The sequence below is a fragment of the Pristiophorus japonicus genome, chromosome 5 (assembly GCF_044704955.1).
Source record: "Pristiophorus japonicus isolate sPriJap1 chromosome 5, sPriJap1.hap1, whole genome shotgun sequence".
Lineage (NCBI taxonomy): Eukaryota > Metazoa > Chordata > Chondrichthyes > Pristiophoridae > Pristiophorus > Pristiophorus japonicus.
In genome coordinates, this window is record NC_091981.1 from 48,201,285 (window position 1) to 48,223,275 (window position 21,991).

At 43.0% G+C, this 21,991-nt stretch overlaps 1 protein-coding gene across 9 annotated transcripts in view; it reads right to left on the reverse strand.

Annotated features, from left to right (window-relative positions):
- Positions 1-21,991, reverse strand: part of eepd1 (endonuclease/exonuclease/phosphatase family domain containing 1) — a 154,459-nt gene that overhangs the window by 86,990 nt on the left and 45,478 nt on the right. Inside the window, exon 1 of one of the 9 annotated variants that reach the window (XM_070880609.1) lies at positions 8,833-8,859. The exons of the other annotated variants lie outside the window; for them this stretch is intronic. The gene's annotated coding sequence lies outside the window, so the exon portion shown is untranslated. Of the gene's footprint in view, positions 1-8,832; positions 8,860-21,991 lie in introns of those variants that run through there. 9 annotated transcript variants of the gene reach the window in all.

A 21,991-nucleotide genomic window follows, 5' to 3' on the forward strand; every position in this document is an offset into this window, starting at 1 on the left:
TCCAAGACAACTGAAATGAATACTTCCCGGCTGTTCTACTTCACTGTACACTCACTGTGCACTTAAAGTGCCCGTCGGAGTAAAGTTTTGAAATACATGCAGTTTAGCCCAGTATTGTCCAGTAGAAATTGCTGACTAGCCATAGATGCGCTTCACGTGTATATGTACTTAAAATCTACCACCATTAAGTAACCAAGTAAAGCACTCACGATGATCAAAAAAACACTTGCATGCTCTGTTTTTTGCCTTACCATTTTAGCAACAAGCGCACAAAAAGGTTAAAGTACACAAGATGCAATTAGCCATAAACTGGATTCCCAATTAGCCACATGTGGCCAAGTGGCTAACTTATTGGTCAACACTGGTTTAGCAGAGTGTTAATAATGCTAGAAAATGAGACAATTTTACCCAGCCTGATTCTGTAAATGTGTTTGGTGAGGGGGAGGGGGAAATGAGAAAGCTCCCACTTATCTGAAGCCGTTGTAAGGCGCGACCAAACCATTTTGGGACTCCCGAATGTAGCCGGTAAACTGCGGGTGCTAAACAGGAGCTCAGCCGCAGCTTGTCTGTCGTGGAAGGACAGAAAATTGCCCGACTCCTTACGCGGAGCCAATACCAGATGTGGGGGGGGGGGGGGGGAAAGAGGTGTGGTGGCGGGAGGGAGCATAGGCTGGCAGCAGGCTACAATATTTATATGTGTAGTTAGGAGGAGCACTCCTGCTCCTCCTGGCCCCACAAAAATAACAAAATGTTTGGGGTCCCTTCTGTGGAGCGTCCACCAGCAGTCTCTAAGGATCACTGGTTAGGCCGATCACCACCTGGTACAAGTAGGCAGATTTGTGCTGTTCGCCCATTTACAGGCCCGCCTAAAAACTATATAAGGCAGGCGTTGGGTAACCATGGTAATTTCCTGATGTTCAACCACCGGCCACCCATTTTTCAGGTAAGAAATGGACAGACAATTGAAAATCGTCCCTCTTGACATCTTTTCCATGGGACATTAAACTAACGCTCCATCTCCCTGCTCAGTTGGATGTGAAAGATCCCACTGCACTTTCTGAAGAACAGCTGGAGTTCGCTCAGGGTCTTGTCCAATATTCATCCTTTAACCAAAACCACCAACAAAATAGATTAGCTGATCACTCACCTCATTGCTATTTGTGGGACCTATTTGTACACAAGCTAACTACATACGTGACTACAGTCAGAGATAATCCAATGTATGTGAAGCACATAGGATTTCTTGAGGACATGCAATAAATAAATTGAAGTTCACCCTTTCATAGCAAGTAATGCATGTCACAAATTATATTAAGTTGCAAGATCAGATTTTTGAACTTGCACACGAAAAACAAGTTCAAAATTATAGAATTACTTGAACTTCTTAGAGTCTAGTCTATCAAGAATTGAAAGTAATGATTCCACTGACACTGCAGTCTGGAATGGTCAGGTGATTAACTGCTGACTATTATAACAAACCGGTTCTTACATGATGAGCATACCACTCAAGTCATCTAGCAAGCATCTGCCACTTTTACACATCATCTGCATTTCCTTCCGATCTATTTATACACACACACACTGGTGCAAAGGAAATATATATTGTTTCTTTAACCATCAGGCAAACCTACGCAATGCATTTCCCTTTTACTAATCCTGATGCAATCGTAGAGAACGCAAAAAAAATTAAGTTGCTTATACAATCAACACCGATGCCACTAAAAGCCCTTTACAATCAGAGGTTGAGGGAGAGTAGGAAAATTCCACCGTTGCACAGCACCGTTTGTTATATAGGTTTTTCAAAGTTACATTGTTAATCAAAACTGTCAAAGAATTAAGAATTTTACAAGATCATTCTTCAATATTGACAGGATCCTTGGCTTCCTCCGCGTTGTTACTTAGCTTTTGACCGATAACCATTAAAGTGCAAACTGTTTCTTCCCCCTTTTCTCCCTACTCCAAGGTTCAGGTAGACATTAAAAGACCCTATGGTATTATTTGATGAGAAGCAGGGAATTCTCCCAGTGCCAAAGCCATCCTTTGGATGAGATGTTAAAATGAGGCCCTTCTGCCCACTCAGCTGGGCATAAAAGATCCTATGGCACAATTTCAAAGAAGAATATAAGAATTAGGAGCAGGAGTAGGCCATTTGGTCTCTCGAGCCTGCTCCGCCATTCAATAAGATCATGGCCGATCTTCAACCTCAACTCCACTTTCCTGCACTATCCCAATATCCCTCGACTCCCTTAATGTTCAAAAATCTATCGATCTCTGCCTTGAATATACTGAAAGATTTAGCCTCCACAGCTCTCTAGGGTAGAGAATTCCAAAGATTCACCACCCTGAGTGAAGAAGTTTCTCCTCATCTCAGTCCTAAATGCCCAACCCCTTATTCTGATCCTGTGACCCTCGGGCTATTGGATACTGGGCACCACTTACGGAATAAACTGCATCAATCTGATTTCATAGCATATGATTGAGAACTAAAATGTAATGAAAGATTCAGTTTGAACATTTTGCGTTTGCTTGAAGGACAGAACAATATTTAAATGTCATTGTTGCTCTAATCCAAAAGTATTCCCATCCTTATTACAGTCCAATTCTGGAACTGGACTATATCCAGTCAAATAAGTGTGCTTTAATAGCTATGTGCCATCTCACACTTCATGTGCTGACAGACTAGACCAAGTGGTGTTTCTTTCATGATCCTATCGTGTGGTGGCTACAGCATAACTAAAAACAAGTTTCAGATCACCAAAGCATTGCCCCGTAAGCACTTCATAACATTCACCTTTCTATACTTAAGCCTAGCAATTGTTTGCAGATAATCCATAGCGTAACATGCATTCCAGTGAATGAAGTACTTTCATACTGAATTGATTCAACCATTCTAATCCTTCCACTCCGGCAAGACAAACAGTTTGCAAAAATAAGATAACTTTTGAGAGTGTGGAGTTCTGGTCAGATAACAGCGCAAGTGAGTTACACCCATTAGTACCTTAGCCTGGAGTTACTGCGATCTTTTACACTGGCCCAGAAATTCCTGCCTCCCGGGGCCATATGGAGTGTGTACGGACCCGGGAAGGCATCGCAAAAGCTGCTTTTCAGCGCACAATGCGCAAGCTGGAGCTCGACAGATCCAACTCATCTCCACATCCAGGACATCTGCATGGGCAAGATTGCGGTATTTACCCATATCTTGCCCAGATGTCCTGAAAACTCTTCCACCTGATAAAAGTAAGCACATGGCCTACTTTTACAGGCGTAAGAGTTTTAAAATGCACAAAAACATTATAAAATTAAATTAAAAAAGCAAATGTTATTGTTAAAAACACTCCCAACTATGGTAAGTTTATTTTAAATCATAATTTTTTTAACTTCTTAAAAATCGGAAAATATATTTTTTTATAACACACAAATAACTCATTTAAATTAATAAAAATGTGGTGTATTTTTTTTTTTTTAAAAAAGAGTTTTGTGTGTTTGGGAGGGAGTTCTCATTCATAATAATGAGAACCCCAACTTAGAGTTCCCATTAGTATGAATGAGAACATACTTTACCTGGATTGGCTGCCCAGAGCCATGTGACTGCAGCTCCAGCCCTGTGAACATCCAGATGTGCATGCCCTCCGACGCGCATTCAGTGGAGACCTCTGGACCGAGAACTCGCGTGGGCACAGCAGGAACAGGTAGGTGCGCATCTTTAACTTTTTCCCTCGATCGCCTGGAGGAAGCAGCCGACCGGGATTTCTAGGCCAATGTTTCAAAAGCAGCCCCCGGCCACGCCCTCATGTTGGAATGCAGAGTTTCCACCAAATGCACCCATTCGGGGTCGGTCATCACATTAGGCCCAGAACTCAGGCACACAGGCACCCGTGGGCACATTAATCCATCAAAATTATTTTAAATTCTGGCATAAAAATAAAACGAGGAAGGTGGCTCAACCATGGCTAACAAGGGAAATTAGGGATAGTGTTAAATCCAAGGAAGAGGCATATAAATTAGCCAGAAAAAGCAGCAAACCTGAGGACTGGGAGAAATTTAGAATTCAGCAGAGGAGGACAAAGGGTTTAATTAGGGGGGGGGGGAATAGAGTATGAGAGTAAGCTTGCAGGGAACATAAAAACTGACTGCAAAAGCTTCTATAGATATGTGAAGAGAAAAAATTTGTGAAGATAAATGTAGGTCCCTTGCAGTCAGAATCAGGTGAATTTATAATGGGGAACAAAGAAATAGCAGACCACTTGAACAAATACTTTGGTTCTGTCTTCACTAAGGAAGACACAAATAACCTTCCGGAAATACTAGGGGACCGAGGGTCTAGCAAGGAGGAACTGAAGAAATCCTTATTAGTCAGGAAATTGTGTTTGGGAAATTGATGTGATTGAAGGCCGATAAATCCCCAGGGCCTGATAGTCTACCTCCCAGATTACCTAAGGAAATTACCCTAGAAATAGTGGATGCATTGGTGGTCATTTTGCAACATTCTATAGACTCTGGATCAGTTCCTATGGATTGGAGGGTAGCTAATGTAACCCCACTTTTTAAAAAAGGACGGAGAGAGAAAACAGGGAAATATAGACCGGTTAGCCTGACATCGGTAGTGGGGGAAATGTTGGAATCAATTATTAAAGATGTAATAGCAGCACATTTGGAAAGCAGTGACAGGATCGGTTCAAGTCAGCATGGATTTATGAAAGGGAAATCATGCTTGACAAATCTTCTAGAATTTTTTTCAGGATGTAACTAGTACAGTGGACAAGGGAGAACCAGTGGATGTGATGTATTTGGACTTTCAAAAGGCTTTTGACAAGAGATTAGTGTGCAAAATTAAAGCACATGGTATTTGGGGTAATGTACTGACGAGGATAGAGAACTGGTTGGTAGACAGGAAGCCAAGAGTAGGAATAAACGGGTCCTTTTCAGAATGGCAGGCAGTGACTAGTGGGGTACCGCAAGGTTCAGTGCTGGAACCCCAGCTATTTACAATATACATTAATGATTTAGACGAAGGAATTAAATGTAATATCTCCAAGTTTGCAGATGACACTAAGTTGGGTGGCAGTGTGAGATGCCTTTTGGAAATCTAAATACACCACATCCATCGGTACACCTCTATCCACCATGCTCGTTATATCCTCAAAGAATTCCAGTAAATTAGTTAAACATGATTTCCCCTTCATGAATCCATGTTGCGTCTGCTTGATTGCACTATTCCTATCTAGATGTCCCGCTATTTCTTCCTTAATGATAGCTTCAAGCATTTTCCCCACTACAGATGTTAAACTAACCGGCCTATAGTTACCTGCCTTTTGTCTGCCCCCTTTTTTAAACAAAGGCGTTACATTAGCTGCTTTCCAATCCGCTGGTACCTCCCCAGAGTCCAGAGAATTTTGGTACATTATAACGAATGAATCTGCGATAACTTCCGCCATCTCTTTTAATACCCTGGGATGATTTAAGTCCTTGAGTCCCATTAGCCTGTCCAGCACTACCCCCCTAGTGACAGTGATTGTCTCAAGGTCCTCCCTTCCCACATTCCCGTGACCAGCAATTTTTGGCATGGTTTTTGTGTCTTCCACTGTGAAGACCAAAGCAAAATAATTGTTTAAGGTCTCAGCCATTTCCACATTTCCCATTATTAAATCCCCTTTCTCATCTTCTAAGGGACCAACATTTACTTTAGTCACTCTTTTCCGTTTTATATATCTGTAAAAGCTTTTACTATCTGTTTTTATGTTTTGCGCATGTTTACTTTCGTAATCTATCTTTCCATTCTTTATTGCTTTCTTAGTCATTCTTTGCTGTCGTTTAAAATGTTCCCAATCTTCTAGTTTCCCACGAACCTTGGCCACCTTATACGCATTGGTTTTTAATTTGATACTCTCCTTTATTTCCTTAGTTATCCACGGCTGGTTATCCCTTCTCTTACCACCCTTCTTTTTCACTGGAATATATTTTTGTTGAGCACTATGAAAGAGCTCCTTAAAAGTCCTCCACTGTTCCTCAATTGTGCCACCATTTAGTCTGTGTTCCCAGTCTACTTTAGCCAACACTGCCCTCATCCCACTGTAATCCCCTTTGTTTAAGCATGGTACACTCGTTTGAGACACTACTTCCTCACCCTCAATTTGTATTACAAATTCAACCATACTGTGATCACTCATTCCGAGAGGATCTTTTACTGGAAGATCGTTTATTATTCCTGTCTCATTACAGAGGACCAGATCTAAGATAGCTTTCTCTCTTGTAGGTTCTGGAACAGACTGTTCTAAGAAACAATCCCGTATGCATTCTATGAATTCCTCCTCCAGGCTACCCCGTGCAATTTGATTTGACCAATCGATATGTATGTTAAAATCCCCCATGATTACTGCCGTTCCTTTGTCACATGCCTCCATTATTCCCTTGATTATTGTCCGCCCCACCGTGAAGTTATTATTTGGGGGCCTATAAATTACGCCCACCAGTGACTTTTTCCCCTTACTATCTCCAATCTCCACCCAGAATGATTCAACATTTTGTTCATTAGAGCCAATATCGTCTCTCACAACTGCCCTGATATCATCCTTTATTAACAGAGCTACCCCACCTCCTTTCCCTTCTTGTCTATCTTTCCGAATCGTCAGATACCCCTGTACGTTTAATTCCAAGTCTTGGCCACCCTGCAACCATGTTTCTGTAATGGCCACCAAATCATACCCATTTGTAATGATTTGTGCCGTCAAGTTAATGTTTCATATTTGCGCTTCTATCAATAGGCTTCACAATTACATAATTTGTGATTTAAGTCTGGGAGGGGGAAGAAAGTCTTTATTTTCCCTTCTTGTCTATCTTTCCGAATTGTCAGATACCCCTGTATGTTTAATTCCCAGTAATGGCCACCCTGCAAACACTTTTCTGTAATGGCCACCATTATGCGTGAATATCCTCACACTACGCCTAAATGTCATCCTTGTGGCTGCATCATGGTCCGGGAAGGTTGCTGCGGTTGCTGTCTGGGACCTACAGCTGTCCTTCTAGAATGCCCTGGAACACCTGGGTGCAGACTGGCCAGTACCCTCCCTGGAGGGTGCGTCCTCACATATATGTAGGTGCCCGACATCTCCCCTGCAATCTCCCTCCATGCATTATTTACTTCCTATCTGCCATGTCTCCCCATGTCAGGAAACAGTATTCTTCTTGTGACCTCCACACCGTCCCTCAGTGTCTCCAGCTCCAGATCATTGAACCTGTTGGCTCTCCTTGCAACTCTTACATCAGCCATTCTTCCAAACTCCTTCCCCCCCTTTAGGGCCTAGTTGCAAACCCTGTACTTAGCAGCTAGCTCGTTAGAAACCCTTACCTACATGCTGAATTTCTCAGTGGTTATAATGCTCAAATTAAGACAGCCACACCACTGAAAAATCCACTTTGGACAGGTTCATTCGCGCTGGAACCCATTTTTTCACTTTTGGAGTCGATTATGGGGTGGCCCAACCACGAAAATATTTTGGCACTAATGGCCCCAAAAAGGTGGGGGAAGCACCAGCTTTCCAGCGGTACTGAATTTCGGGTCCTCTCGCTCTCTCCTCTGTGCAGAGAATGTTCTCATTAATCTGCTCCCCAAATAGCAGGCTCCTCTTCTGCTAAGTTCTCATTCTCATTTTAAAGCACATGCTATTAGAAGAGATTAGTGCTCCTAATTTAATACCCTTGCCATCAAACTGCCCAGATTTGACGGAATGTGGATTATATTGATCATTGTTGTGAAACCTACACACAAGGATTTTCAGATCCTGACTTTGAGCTCAAGGCACTCAATAAAGGAACTGTAGAATTGAGTTTATTCCAGAACTGTACGCATGCATAATTAATTCAACATTCTCAAATTTTAAACCAAGCTACATCAAATATAAAAAGGGCACTTGAATTCTCCTCAATAGCTCGTACCAGTTATCTCTTGCTGCTCCAAATATAAATAACCATTTTGAAACTGCCCTCAATAGGGGAAGAAGAATTCTATTCATAGGAGCAACTGATCGGACCAGAAACATGACTGATGGACCACAGAGTCAGGTTTCTGTAATTGAACAATGAGTCAACCAGTTCTCATTAAAAATAACAATGGAGGCCTGATAGAGGGTAGAGGGAATTCATTCTTTTTAATGGCACGGGGTTTTCTGTTTCTGTGCTCGCAGCCCACAATAGTCCACTTGTTAAACGAACAGAGCGCAGGAGTGGCTAACGCCTGATTGATCGTATAAATAAATTTCCCTTAATCTTGACAATCTATTTTGCTATAGGCTGGAACAAGTCTGATTACCTTGTTACCGCACCTGTATGTGGAATAAATTCTGCAATTTCTCGATGGGCTCGGCATTCATCCCCCATTTTCATTGGCCTTGTGTCTACTGTTAACGAGACTCTATTAGAAAGTAGAAAGTAGCTACCATTTGGCGCAATTGGACTTTCACAGATTATAGTCAGAGACAGTTAACAAAGTTCAAGGAAGGTAGTCTTGCAACAATTTACATTAAAAAAGAAAAGATAAGAATGGACCTTCAGGGCAACAATTCTCATGTAACACCTTCCCCAAATCACTAGTACTGGGAGAGTCAAAAAAAAAATCCAGAATAAAACCTGTGGTCAATTTCAGGAAAACCTCATGTTTCCTCTCCAACTCCCCAAAGAAATCAAACAAGCTCCAAGACACCATACTTATTTATGACTCATCACTTACGTTTATCCACACTCCATATGTCCCAATATGATTAGCAACGCAAGACTTATAGGAATATAGATTGTTATGCAACATGGCCAACTATAATCTTCAGCAGCTTATTCAATTACCTTTGGGAGTCAGAAGAATTTCCAAAGTTTTTTCCTGAATTGGGAACAGGTCTTTTTCCTCTATTTGTTTGTCTCATGGGGGTCAGTATTATGAAACGAAGGGAGAACAGTATGGAATAAGGTCGTCAACCCTCCAGGAGTGTTTTCAGTAATTAAAAATTAGTCTTCTGGGCTCCGCTGCAAGCAACCAGAGAGAAAAATCATAAGGGCATTAAGGGAAAAAAAGTGTGTTTACCACTTCATTTTCTTTGACACTTTTGTCTACTAGTTATAAAAATTTTGAAGATAGGGAAAAAGCCTATTTCACTTGGTGGAGCAGTTGGAGCCAGGAGGTCATGTAACAAAACATTCAGGAACCAACCAGAGTTGGCAACCCTAGTGTGCAAATGGATGGGTGAGCTTAATGGACCTAATGGTCCTTCTTTTCAGATGTCCATTATAACTTTACAGCAACACAAAGAACCTTTCCATCTGACATTTACAAATTATAGTCAGAGACAGTAAACAACATTCAGGAGGCAGTCTCACATCAAGAGTAGAGGAGGCAGAGACTGATTGACAGATATAATGGGATTTACATCTGTGAAAGTCCAATTTTCTAGGTATTCCAGCAGACACGTCAATAATAGAAGTAATCTTATATATTTCAAAAATGCCTGGTCAAATCATACTCCCAGATTTGCAGGCTGTGAAAACCTGTCAAAGGGAACAATTTGTGCGCTAAATTTTACAGCAGTTATGAAAACTCACTCGCACTAAATTCCCAATGCCAGACAGAAACGTTCATCTGCATTTTTTTTTAAAGTTTGTTTAAAGACGCTTGTATTCCAAGGAAACTGGTCCTGTTAACCACTGCTGTCTTTCAGTCACCCAGTTACTATGTTGAACTGCAGGTTAGGGGCAAATCGGAGAGCAGATGTTTGGAATAGAATGGTGATTTCATCACTCCAGTGACATCATGAATAGAGAGTTTTCACATCACCCATTGTTCTTATTCATGATGTCACAAAGGTAAACTCTCAAGAAAATGCACTATTGGTTGGAAGCAAACTGGGACAAAGAGGTGTCAAGCCTATGGTGTAGATAAAGAAACCTCTAACATTTATAATTGCACCCTGGTTGGGCCCATCAGTTTGGAGTATTAGAGTTCCTGAGGATGCACATTTCAAACCAGCCAGGCCCATGGCTGATGAGAGTTGAAAAGTTCCCTTTCAGTTTGTGATCTGATTGGAGAAGGTGCAGCTAATTATTTTGGGGCACTTTCCAAAAAAAAAAATGCTACTTCAAAGTTTGAACAGACTTATTAACAGAGGCTTTATAACAAAAAAAATCCCAAGTCAACTCAGAGGCACTGGTTAAGCAGAAAATTACCTCTAAATTAATTTATCATGGTTTCACACTTCGACTACAGTTTTCAAGCAAAAATAGACTTGATTTGTCCAAAAGTATGAATTAAGCAATTAAAATTTTTGTTGTGATTTCAATTAAAATGAACAGATAATTAGAACTAAACAACTGCAAAACAAGAGCAAACAGTACTGCACCAATGTCTACATTCAATGAAAAGGTAACTAAAATACATTGCACTATAACAAGGAGCAACACACTTGCTCTCTGTAACAATAAGGGTTATGGACCAACTCATGAAAATCTACTTGCCCTTTAAAAGTTCACACGCTTTCAAGGGTTGAATTGTACCTCCCCCTACTCTGCCCCACCTCTTGCCATTTCCCCCGCTCCACACACCATTCCCTGAACAAGGATCCTATTCCCTTCCCTCTAGCAATGATTTTCCTGACCCACCATAGGGACATTGCAATGAATGGTAGGGATTAACAGAGTTCACGCTCCAACTATCTCTCCAGGTAACTGCTTCTTCACTTGTACACATCAGCTCCTTCTGACAAACTCAGTTCATGAACTCACTGAGTAATTACAGGTGTCACACCAGCCCATGAGACGGTAAGGGGATAGATAAGTTGTTCAAATACTGGACTTCACCAGGTCACTCAAGCCAGCCAGAAAAATTACAGGCTAACGCATTCTTTCACATTTTGTCTCCCTCCCCACTGCATTGAGGTAGAGAAATCATTAAATTGGGAAATTGTACGAGTAATCCGACCAGCTAAATCATTTGGGGCACAATATATTAATATATCAATGTGTCGCACCATTACAGTGAAACTGCTTCATCAAAATGTGTCATTTACCATAATTTAGAGTCACCAGATTTTGGTCTTGTATCAAAGTGTTATGTACCATAATTTAGTCACACCAGATTTTGGTCTTGCATGTATAGTGATAAGGAATATACAAACAAACAAATGAAATCTTCCTTGGATGCTAGGTTGATTGATATCAGACAGGAAGAGATTGGCTTTTAAGGGGCTTTGCAACAAAGTGATGTTATGCACAATGCTTTGTCCCATAAAAACTGTGGCAAGTAAATAAGGAAAGTGAATACTGCAACTTAGACCATGGAGGTTTTGCGGTAAACAACGTTTGTTTTAAATATTCATGCCAAGAGTACAACCAATAGCCCCTCTTCTTGGGCCCAGTTCATTTCTTTCAACACACTCTTCAGGGATTGTCAGAAATAATCACAAAGTCTTACTTGTGGCTGCTATATAATCAATCTTGTTACAAGTTGTGTCTGTAGTATACCACACTTTGGGCCCAAGTTTTCACATGATTCGCGCCTGATTTTTTTTTTAGGAGCAACTGGTGGAGAACGGACTATTTTAGAAATCGCAATTCTCCACATTTTTTTTTCTGCAGTTCTAGTCAGGTAGAACAGTTCTTCAAAAGGGGGCGTGTCCGGCCACTGACGCCTGATTTGAAAGTTTCCACAGTGAAAATGTACTCCAAACTAAAGTAGAATGGAGCCAGAGAAGATTTTTGTAGAACTGAAAAAACCTGTTCTACACATTAAAAAATCAGGCGCAGGTTACAAATTAGGCATCCAGAACAAGGTGGGGGGGGAAGGGAACTCATTAAATTCAACAATAAATCCTTATTTACACTTCTACAAATAAATCTAACCTGAATAAACATTTATAAGCCAAGAAAAGATTAAATAAACCATCTTCCTACCTGTGTGAAAGTGCTTCAGCCAGGGAGAATTCTGCAGCCATTCGTGCCGCTGAGCGGGAGAGAGAGAGAGAGAGAGAGAGAGAGAGAGAGAGAGAGAGAGAGAGGGAGAGGGAGGGAGGGAGAGGGAGGGGGAGAGAGAGAGAGAGAGAGAGAGAGAGAGAGAGAGAGAGAGAGAGAGAGAGAGAGAGAGAGAGAGAGAGAGAGAGAGGGGGGGGGGCGGGTCGGGGAACAGGAGCGCGGGTCGGGTCAGTAGGGGGGGGGGAGCGGGTGTCGTGTCGTGTCGGGTCGGGGGGGGCGCGGGTGTCGGGTCGGGTCTGGTCGGCGGGGGGGAGCGGGTGTCTGGTCGGCGGGGGGGGAAGCGGGTGTCGGGTCGGGTCTGGTCGGTGGCGGGGGGAGAGCGAGTGTCGGGTCTGGCCTTGGGAGGGAGCAGGAGCTGGCCGTGGGAGGAGCCTCATTCACGCAGCCCCAGTGAGGCCATTCAGCCAGGGCTAGGGCCTGCGTGCTTCGAGCCCCTCCCACACAGTTCGGCGCCTGGAGCTACTGCACTTGCGTGCCGACTGTAGCGCGCATGTGCAGAGGTCCCGGCACTGTTTTCAGCGCCGGGACCTGGCTCCACCCCCCCACAGCTCGTGCTGGCTGCGCCTACGGCCAGAGGACCTGTAAGTAGGTGGAGAATACAGAGGATTTTTTTAGGCGCCGTTTTAGGCGCGAAAAACGGGTGCCCAGCTCAGAGGGGCGCCCATTTTTTTTCTTGTGGAAACTTGGGTCCAATAAATGTGGTATACAACAGATCTGCATTTGAAATCTCTCCGTAGCACACGGGGGGAAATAAAATCATGTATTGCAGTGTTTTCATTGATAATCATTTGTTATGCAAACCATACACATCTGCTCAAACATAGATCAGAAAAACTACAATGCTATGTTAAAAATGCCTCCGAGATGTTTTCCCACACAGGCTTGCTCCTTTCTCTGGAGCTCAGGTTCTGCCCGCAGTCCCCAGGTTCCATCGTGTACCTGGACCTCACTTGCATAAAGAGCCTGGAACAAGTAACAGACTGAAAATGCACCAGCATCACTGAGACTATGGGCTCAATTTTGGCCAAGAATTGCTTTTTTTTTTTGGAGTAACTTGATTTTTCTGACATAACTTAAAAATCCCCATTTTCCCCAATCAATTTGCACCAGCATAACTGAGTTAGTTGCGATTTTTTTAGGTTAGTTCTTTTTTCTCCAAAAAGGGAGTTACCAGCCACCTACGCCAGTTCTGCCCATTTAGGCAACTTTGACCAGCTAGTAGTTACTCCATTTCTACTTCGGCTAGCATATATGGCCACTTCAGAAAACCCTTGCGGAGAGTTAAAGAAATCGGTGCAGGTAGGTACATCGGGGGCCATTCGGCCTGGGCTAGAGGTAGGAAGCGGAGAGGACCTGCTTGCACCTAAACCACCAAGCCTTACAAACCACCAAACCTTGCAAACAAAAATTACTAAGAATTCAATAAGAAATAAAAAATTGAAGTAAGTCCTACCTTCATCTTCAAACTCAGCCCAGGAAGGCAGCGGGCCAGCCGGTACGGGAGGCCACTCGGCCAGGAGAATCGATAGTGCTCCTGCCTGCCAGTGGTTTCTATCGGTTCTCCTACCTGCCCCTAGCCCTGGCCAAGTGGACTCCCGGTGCGATCGATCTCTTAGTGCTCCTGCCTGCCGTGATTTCTAAGAGATCGATCGCACCGGGAGGCCACTCGGCCAGGGGAACTAATAGTGCTCCTGCCTGCCACCCAGACATTTCATCTCCACTACTATGCCTGGGAGTCCAATTCCAAGTGTTGATCACGCACTGTGCGAAGAACTTTGCTTGCAGCCAAAAAGTTATCTTTTACCAGTATGAACCCATGTCCCCTTGTCTTATGTTTCCATTTTATTTTAAAGTAATATTCTGGATTTACATTTTCTATTATTTATAATCTTGTATATCTCGCTAAGATCACCACCAAGTTGAAACATAGAAAATAGGTGCAGGAGTAGGCTATTCGGCCCTTCATCCTTCTAAACTCCAGTGAATAAAGGCCCAGTTGATCCAGTCTCTCCTCATATGACAGCCCAGCCATCCCTGGAATCAGTCTGGTGAACCTTCGCTGCACTCCCTCAATAGCAACTGGCGGTGCAAGCTCGAAGGGCCGAATGGCCTACTCCTGCACCTATTTTCGATGTTTCTATGCCCTTTCTCAGACTAGGAGACCAAAACTGAACACAATATTCCAGGTGAGGCCTCATTAAGGCCCTGTACAACTGTAATAAGACCTCCCTGCTTCTATATTCAAATCCGCTAGCTATGAACGCCAACATACCATTTGCCTTCTTTACCGCCTGCTGTACCTGCGTGCCCACTTTCAGAGACTGATGAACCATGTCACCCAGATCTCATTGCACCTCCCCTTTTCCTAGTCTGCCACCATTCAGTTAATATTCTGCCTTCGTGTTTTTGCCCCCAAAATGGATAACCTCACATTTATCCACATTATACTGCATCTGCCATGCATTTGCCCACTCACCTAACCTGTCCAAGTCACCCTGCGACACCCAGTTTAGTGTCATCTGCAAACCTGTCCAAGTCACCCTGCAAGCCTGTTTCTCAAGTGTCTCCTCACAACTCAGATCCCTGACACTAAAGATCAACCTCATAACTCTTTCTGCCCGCCCCTAGCCCAACAAAGGAGGCAGAATAAATGCAGAGAACTTTACCTGAAGGAGCCCATCTCCATGCTCTGAAACTGAGTTGTTGCAGACTGGCAGCGCAACTGCTCAGGCGCGGACATCACCAGCGGACTCCACTGCGCATGTGCAGATGTCCCGGCACAGTTTTCGGCGCAGAATGCTGGCTCCACCCCCGACTCGACTGGCCACGCTGTGCGACTGCAGTGAAGAGGCCAGACAGCGGCCAAAGTGGCAACAACATTTTTTGCCGCACCTCGGAACGGAGATAAGCGGCGCAACTCCGGTAAGTGTGCCGAAAAACGGACTCGGACAAAATTGAGGTCTAAAACTCCAAGAACTCAGTTCAAGCCTGCCACTCTCTTCAATTAATCATTTTCCTTACTTATTTGCCACAACGCTGCCTCATTATACACCCCGCTAATACCAATCTCATCCTGTCTGATATCAATAAATCTTGCATCCAAGGAAGATTACATTTGTTTGCAATCTATATTCCCACGCCTAGAGTATTGCTGTATTGTACATACAAGACCAAAATTTGGGAGCGCTCAATTATGACAGACCTGTTATAGAAACATAGAAATTTGCAGTGCAGAAGGAGGCCATTTCGGCCCATCGTGTTTGCGCCGGCCGATAAAGAACCACACGGCCCTTCGTCGGCAGCCCTAAAGGTTACATACAAACCCATGAACAATAACGGAAAGGCAAAGAGCACCCAGCCCAACCAGTCCGCCACACACCACTGCAACACCCCTTATACTAAAAACATCTACACTCCATCCCAACTGGAGCCATGTGATCTCCTGGGAGAGGCAAAAACCAAATAAAAACCCAGGCCAATTTAAGGAGAAAAAATCTGGGAAAATTCCTCTTCAATCCATCCAGGCAATCAAAACTAGTCCAGGAGATCACCCTGGCTGTATTCTATTTCCTGCAGTACTTACCATTATATCTGCACCTACCAACAAAAGGTCTTCTAGTTTAATCCCAATTACCAGCTCTAGGTTCGTAACCCTGCAGGTTATGGCATTTTAATGTTGGCAAGTACTAAGAATTCCCCCCAATCCCCGCTGTGCTGCACAGTGGTCAGGAGTCAGAAGACTGTGGCAATGGAGAGGAATCTAGGGCTGGAGAGTCAGCTGGTTTTAAACAAAGTGCAGCAACTGCTAAGAGCATCATCTAGTTAAAGCACGAGACCGACTGCAGAAAGCAGGAGTCGCAATATGTCAAAGCTTTTTTACCATTCTCCTTGCTCTTTGATACATAGGACTCCACTGCAGATCTTTAGATTGTGGCAGAAACCAGAGAGCAGAATTACCTTTTTCACAATACTAAAGTATTTTGATTGTTGCCCCTCCCCTAAACAAATTAGCATACTGAGAAGAAAATGAAAGTGTGAATGACCATTAACCCACCTCACCCATCCCAGTACAAAGAGTACCCTCTGTAACCGAGAAAAAACTGCTTGCCACAAAATCTGTCAGATAAACCAGTATGTCAGACTAGCAAATTCCAAGCTGGCCATCTGAAGAATATATCTTTCAGAGAGAAATTCAGTGTTGCATTTTTTTTTAAATAAAGACTTTCTTCCCCCTCCCAGACTTAAATCACAAATTATGTAATTGTGAAGCCTATTGATAGAAGCGCAAATATGAAACATTAACTTGACGGCACAAATCATTACAAATGGGTATGATTTGGTGGCCATTACAGAAACATGGTTGCAGGGTGGCCAAGACTGGGAATTAAACATACAGGGGTATCTGACGATTCGGAAAGATAGACAAGATGGGAAAGGAGGTGGGGTAGCTCTGTTAATAAAGGATGATATCAGGGCAGTTGTGAGAGACGATATTGGCTCTAATGAACAAAATGTTGAATCATTCTGGGTGGAGATTAGAGATAGTAAGGGGAAAAAAAGTCACTGGTGGGCGTAATTTATAGGCCCCCAAATAATAACTTCACGGTGGGGCGGACAATAATCAAGGGAATAATGGAGGCATGTGACAAAGGAACGGCAGTAATCATGGGGGATTTTAACATACATATCGATTGGTCAAATCAAATTGCACGGGGTAGCCTGGAGGAGGAATTCATAGAATGCATACGGGATTGTTTCTTAGAACAGTCTGTTCCAGAACCTACAAGAGAGAAAGCTATCTTAGATCTGGTCCTGTGTAATGAGGCAGGAATAATAAACGACCTCCTAGTAAAAGATCCTCTCGGAATGAGTGATCACAGTATGGTTGAATTTGTAATACAGATTGAGGATGAGGAAGTAGTGTCTCAAACGAGCATACTATGCTTAAACAAAGGGGACTACAGTGGGATGAGGGCAGTGTTGGCTAAAGTAGACTGGGAACACAGACTAAACGGTGGCACAATTGAGAAACAGTGGAGGACTTTTAAGGAGCTCTTTCATAGTGCTCAACAAAAATATATTCCAGTGAAAAAGGGTGGTAAGAGAAGGGATAACCAGCCGTGGATAACCAAGGAAATAAAGGAGAGTATTAAATTAAAAACCAATGCGTATAAGGTGGTCAAGGTTAGTGGGAAAATAGAAGATTGGGAAAATTTTAAACGACAGCAAAGAATGACTAAGAAAGCAATAAAGAAAGGAAAGATAGATTACGAAGGTAAACTTGCGCAAAACATAAAAACAGATAGTAAAAGCTTTTACAGATATATAAAATGGAAAAGAGTGACTAAAGTAAATGTTGGTCCCTTAGAAGATGAGAAGGGGGATTTAATAATGGGAAATGTGGAAATGGCTGAGACCTTAAACAATTATTTTGCTTCGGTCTTCACAGTGGAAGACACAAAATCCATGCCAAAAATTGCTGGTCACAGGAATGTGGGAAGGGAGGACCTTGAGACAATCACTATCACTAGGGGGGTAGTGCTGGACAGGCTAATGGGACTCAAGGTGGACAAGTCCCCTGGTCCTGATGAAATGCATCCCAGGGTATTAAAAGAGATGGCGGAAGTTATAGCAGATGCATTCATTATAATCTACCAAAAGTCTCTGGAATCTGGGGAGGTACCAGCGGATTGGAAAGCAGCTAATGTAACGCTTCTGTTTAGAAAAGGGGGCAGACAAAAGGCAGGTAACTATAGGCCGGTTAGTTTAACATCTGTAGTGGGGAAAATGCTTGAAACTATCATTAAGGAAGAAATAGCGGGACATTTAGATAGGAATAGTGCAATCAAGCAGACGCAGCATGGATTCATGAAGGGGAAATCATGTTTAACTAACTTACTGGAATTCTTTGAGGATATAACGAGCATGGTGGATAGAGGTGTACCGATGGATGTGGTGTATTTAGATTTTCAAAAGGCATTCGATAAGGTGCCACACAAAAGGTTACTGCAGAAGATAAAAGTACGCGGAGTCAGAGGAAATGTATTAGCATGGATAGAGAATTGGCTGGCGAACAGAAAGCAGAGAGTCGGGATAAATGGGTCCTTTTCGGGTTGAAAATCAGTGGTTAGTGGTGTGCCACAGGGATCGGTCGCTGGGACCACAACTGTTTACAATATACATAGATGACCTGGAAGAAGGGACAGAGTGTAGTGTAACAAAATTTGCAGATGAACAAAGATTAGTGGGAAAGCAGATTGTGTAGAGGACACAGAAAGGCTGCAAAGAGATTTGGATAGGTTAAGCAAATGGGCTAAGGTTTGACAGATGGAATACAATGTCGGAAAGTGTGAGTTCATCCACCTTGTGAAAAATAACAGTAAAAGGGAATATTATTTGAATGGGGAAAAATTACAACATGCTGTGGTGCCGAGGGACCTGGGGGTCCTTGTGCATGAATCCCAAAAAGTTAGTTTGCAGGTGCAGCAGGTAATCAGGAAGGCAAATGGAATGTTGGCCTTCATTGCAAGAGGGATGGAGTACAAAAGCAGGGAGGTCCTGCTGCAACTGTACAGAGTATTGGTGAGGCCGCACCTGGAGTACTGCGTGCAGTTTTGGTCACCTTACTTAAGGAAGGATATACTAGCTTTGGAGGGGGGTACAGAGAAGATTCACGAGACTGATTCCGGAGATGAGGGGGTTACCTTATGATGATAGATTGAGTAGACTGGGTCTTTACTCGTTGGTGTTCAGAAGGATGAGGGGTGATCTTATAGAAACATTTAAAATAATGAAAGGGATAGACAAGATAGAGGCAGAGAGATTGTTTCCACTGGTCGGGGAGACTAGAACTAGGGAGCACAACCTCAAAATACAGGGGAGCCAATTTAAAACCGAGTTCAGAAGGAATTTCTTCTCCCAGAGGGTTGTGAATCTGTGGAATTCTCTGCCCAAGGAAGCAGTTGAGGCTAGCTCATTGAATATATTCAAGTCACAGATAGATAGATTTTTAACCAGTAAGGGAATTAAGGGTTACGGGGAGCGGGTGGGTAAGTGGAGCTGAGTCCACGGCCAGATCAGCCATGATCTTGTTAAATGGCGGAGCAGGCTCGAGGGGCTAGATGGCCTACTCCTGTTCCTAATTTTTATGTTCTAATAAATGTTCCATTACTAATAGACACTTGGTTCACTGTCTCAGAGCTGCCAACACTCAATTCTCAAAAGGGATTCTCAACAGAGCTGTGAAGCACTGTCAAAGGAATCAAGGGTATTCTGTTCGCTCTCAGAGATTCCCACCGGGTGCTATCAACAATATCCATGGGCCTCACAAAAACATCCATTTGCAATCTAACCAAGGGCGCGGGGTGGGGGGGCGGTGGTGGCGGGGAGGGGAAACAAGATATTGGTCATTTTATTTTTTGAGATAAATTCGGGTACGACTGAATTCTATGTTGCAAGTAACAATAAACGAGACAATTACTCACAACATAGGAACAGGAGTAGGGCATTCAGCCCTTCGGGCCTGTTCTATCATTCAATGAGATCATGGGTGATCTATATCTCAATTCCATCCACCTGCCTTAGCTCCATATCCTTTTTTTTAAACTCTTGGATAACAAATGTCAGATTTAAAATGATTAATTGAGCTATTATGTACTGCTTTTTGTGGGAGAGAGCTCCACACTTCTGCCACCTTGCGTGAAGAATTGTTTCCTAACTTCTCTCCTAAATGACCTGGCTCTGATTTTAAGGTTATGTCCCCTTGTCGTCGACTCACCCACCAGCGAAAAAAAGTTTCTCTCTAGTACCTTCTCAAATCTTTTCAAAATCCTAAAAACCTCAACCAAATCACCTCTTACCTTCTATATTCCAGGCAATACAAGCCTAGTTTATGCAATCTCTTCTCATAAATTAACTTTTGGAGAATTCTGGTGAATCTGTGCTGCACACTGTCCAAGGCCAATATATCCTTTCTATGGTGCAGTGTCCAGAACTGTACACAGTATTCCAGGTGTGGTTGATCCAGGGCTTTGTGTAAGCTGCAGCATAACTTTATAGTCCAGCCTCTAGTTATAAAGACTAACATTCCATTAGCCTTTTTGATTATTTTTTTGTAGCTGACTACTACATTTTAGTGATCTGTATACATAGGCTCCTAAATCTTTTTCGACCTCCACTATTCCTAGCTTTTCACCATTTAAATAATACTCAGATCTATCCTTTTTTGATACAAAATGGATGACCTCACACTTAACTGCATTGAAATCCATCTGTCACAGTTTTGCCCACTCACTTAATCCATCAATGTCTCTTTGTAATTTTATGAGCAGTGATGCGTTTGCTCTGCTCTGTCGGTTGGTCAAGGAAATTTGTGTTTCCCTGCACCAATTTGTTCCCAAATTGGAGCGGAGTCAGAGCAATGGATTTGCAAATAATCAGTGAACAGTACCAAATGTGTTGTACTGATGTTAATTGTGACATCATATAGCGTCCTCGACCAGTCCAACATCCCCAGCACTGAAGCACTGGCCACACTTGATCAGCTCCGCTGGGCAGGCCACATAGTTCGCATGCCAGGCACAAGACTCCCAAAGCAAGTGCTCTACTCGGAACTCCTTCATGGCAAATGAGCAAAAGGTGGGCAGCGGAAGCGTTACAAGGACATCCTCAAAGCTTCCCTGATAAAGTGTGACATCCCCACTGACACCTGGGAGTCCCTGGCCAAAGACCACCCTAAGTGGAGTAAGTGAATCCAGGGGTCTCATTGCCGAAAGCATGCAGAAACCAAGTGCAGGCAGCGGAACGAGTGTGCGGCAAACCTGTCCCACCCACACCTTCCCTCAACAACTATCTGTCCCACCTGTGACAGAGTCTGTGGCTCTCGCATTGGACTGTTCAGGCACCCAAGAGTGGAAGCAAGGACTGCCTATGATGATGAATTATGACCTCACCTAATAATCTCACAGGCACACTTTACAGCACGGGACAATGGATAGAGATCAAGAGCAGGAAACAGAGAGATTTACAACACAGAAGGGGGCTATGCGACCCATTATGCTAGTTCTTTACAAGAGCAATCCTAAACCAATTCCACTGCCCTGCTTTCTCCCTGTGGCCTTTTATCTTCCTCCACTTCAAATATTTGTCCACTTTCTCTTTAAAAGATGTATTAGTATCTACCTCAATCATTCCCTGTGACAAAAGTATCCCAGGTCCAATAACCCTCAATATACATTTTTTTAATTCTCAAACCCTTCCATTCTGATAATTTTACATCACTAGCTTCTCAATCAGAGGAATAGGTATTTCTGGACTGACCCCAAAACACTTCAGAAATCAGATGAGAAGAGCAGGGCAAGACTAACCAGCCCATGAAGCAACTGCCACCCCCACCCCCCCCACCCACCATGAGAGAGAGAGCGTGAAAGAGAGAGAGAAAATCTTGGCCTCAGCATCCTTAGGCTATAGTCTAGTCTGTTGAAAAGTAGTCTATTAACCATTAGTCTGCTTTTCACCCTGTGATTGCTTCAAGGAATATCATGCCAGCTAAACATGAATCAGATACACTACCCAAGCTCCTTCTGTATATAACTGCAACCAAGATAAACCAAATTTTAATTACGAGTTCATCTCACAGTGCAATGACTGCAATCAGTACAAGTCTCTCAGCCCATTTATTCAAAACTGAAGCACCAAGAACTATATTTCATCAACTGCATCTCTGGCTGCATGGCAAGTTATATTTCTGTACTGAGCTAAGTAAACAGTCTCCCTCTAACTTGCTCAGGAATGTTGGTTTATATTTAAGCAGGAATTCAAAACTTCACCACCACAAAGCAGCGAATCAGAATAATCACCTTATACAAACAGAATGCGCAATGGGAGAACTGTAAAACACTAAATTTAATAAAAGTACTGCAACTTGACCTACTGATCCATTCAAAAGGATTACAATTTGATCACTCTAGTTTTAAAACACAGTCTTATT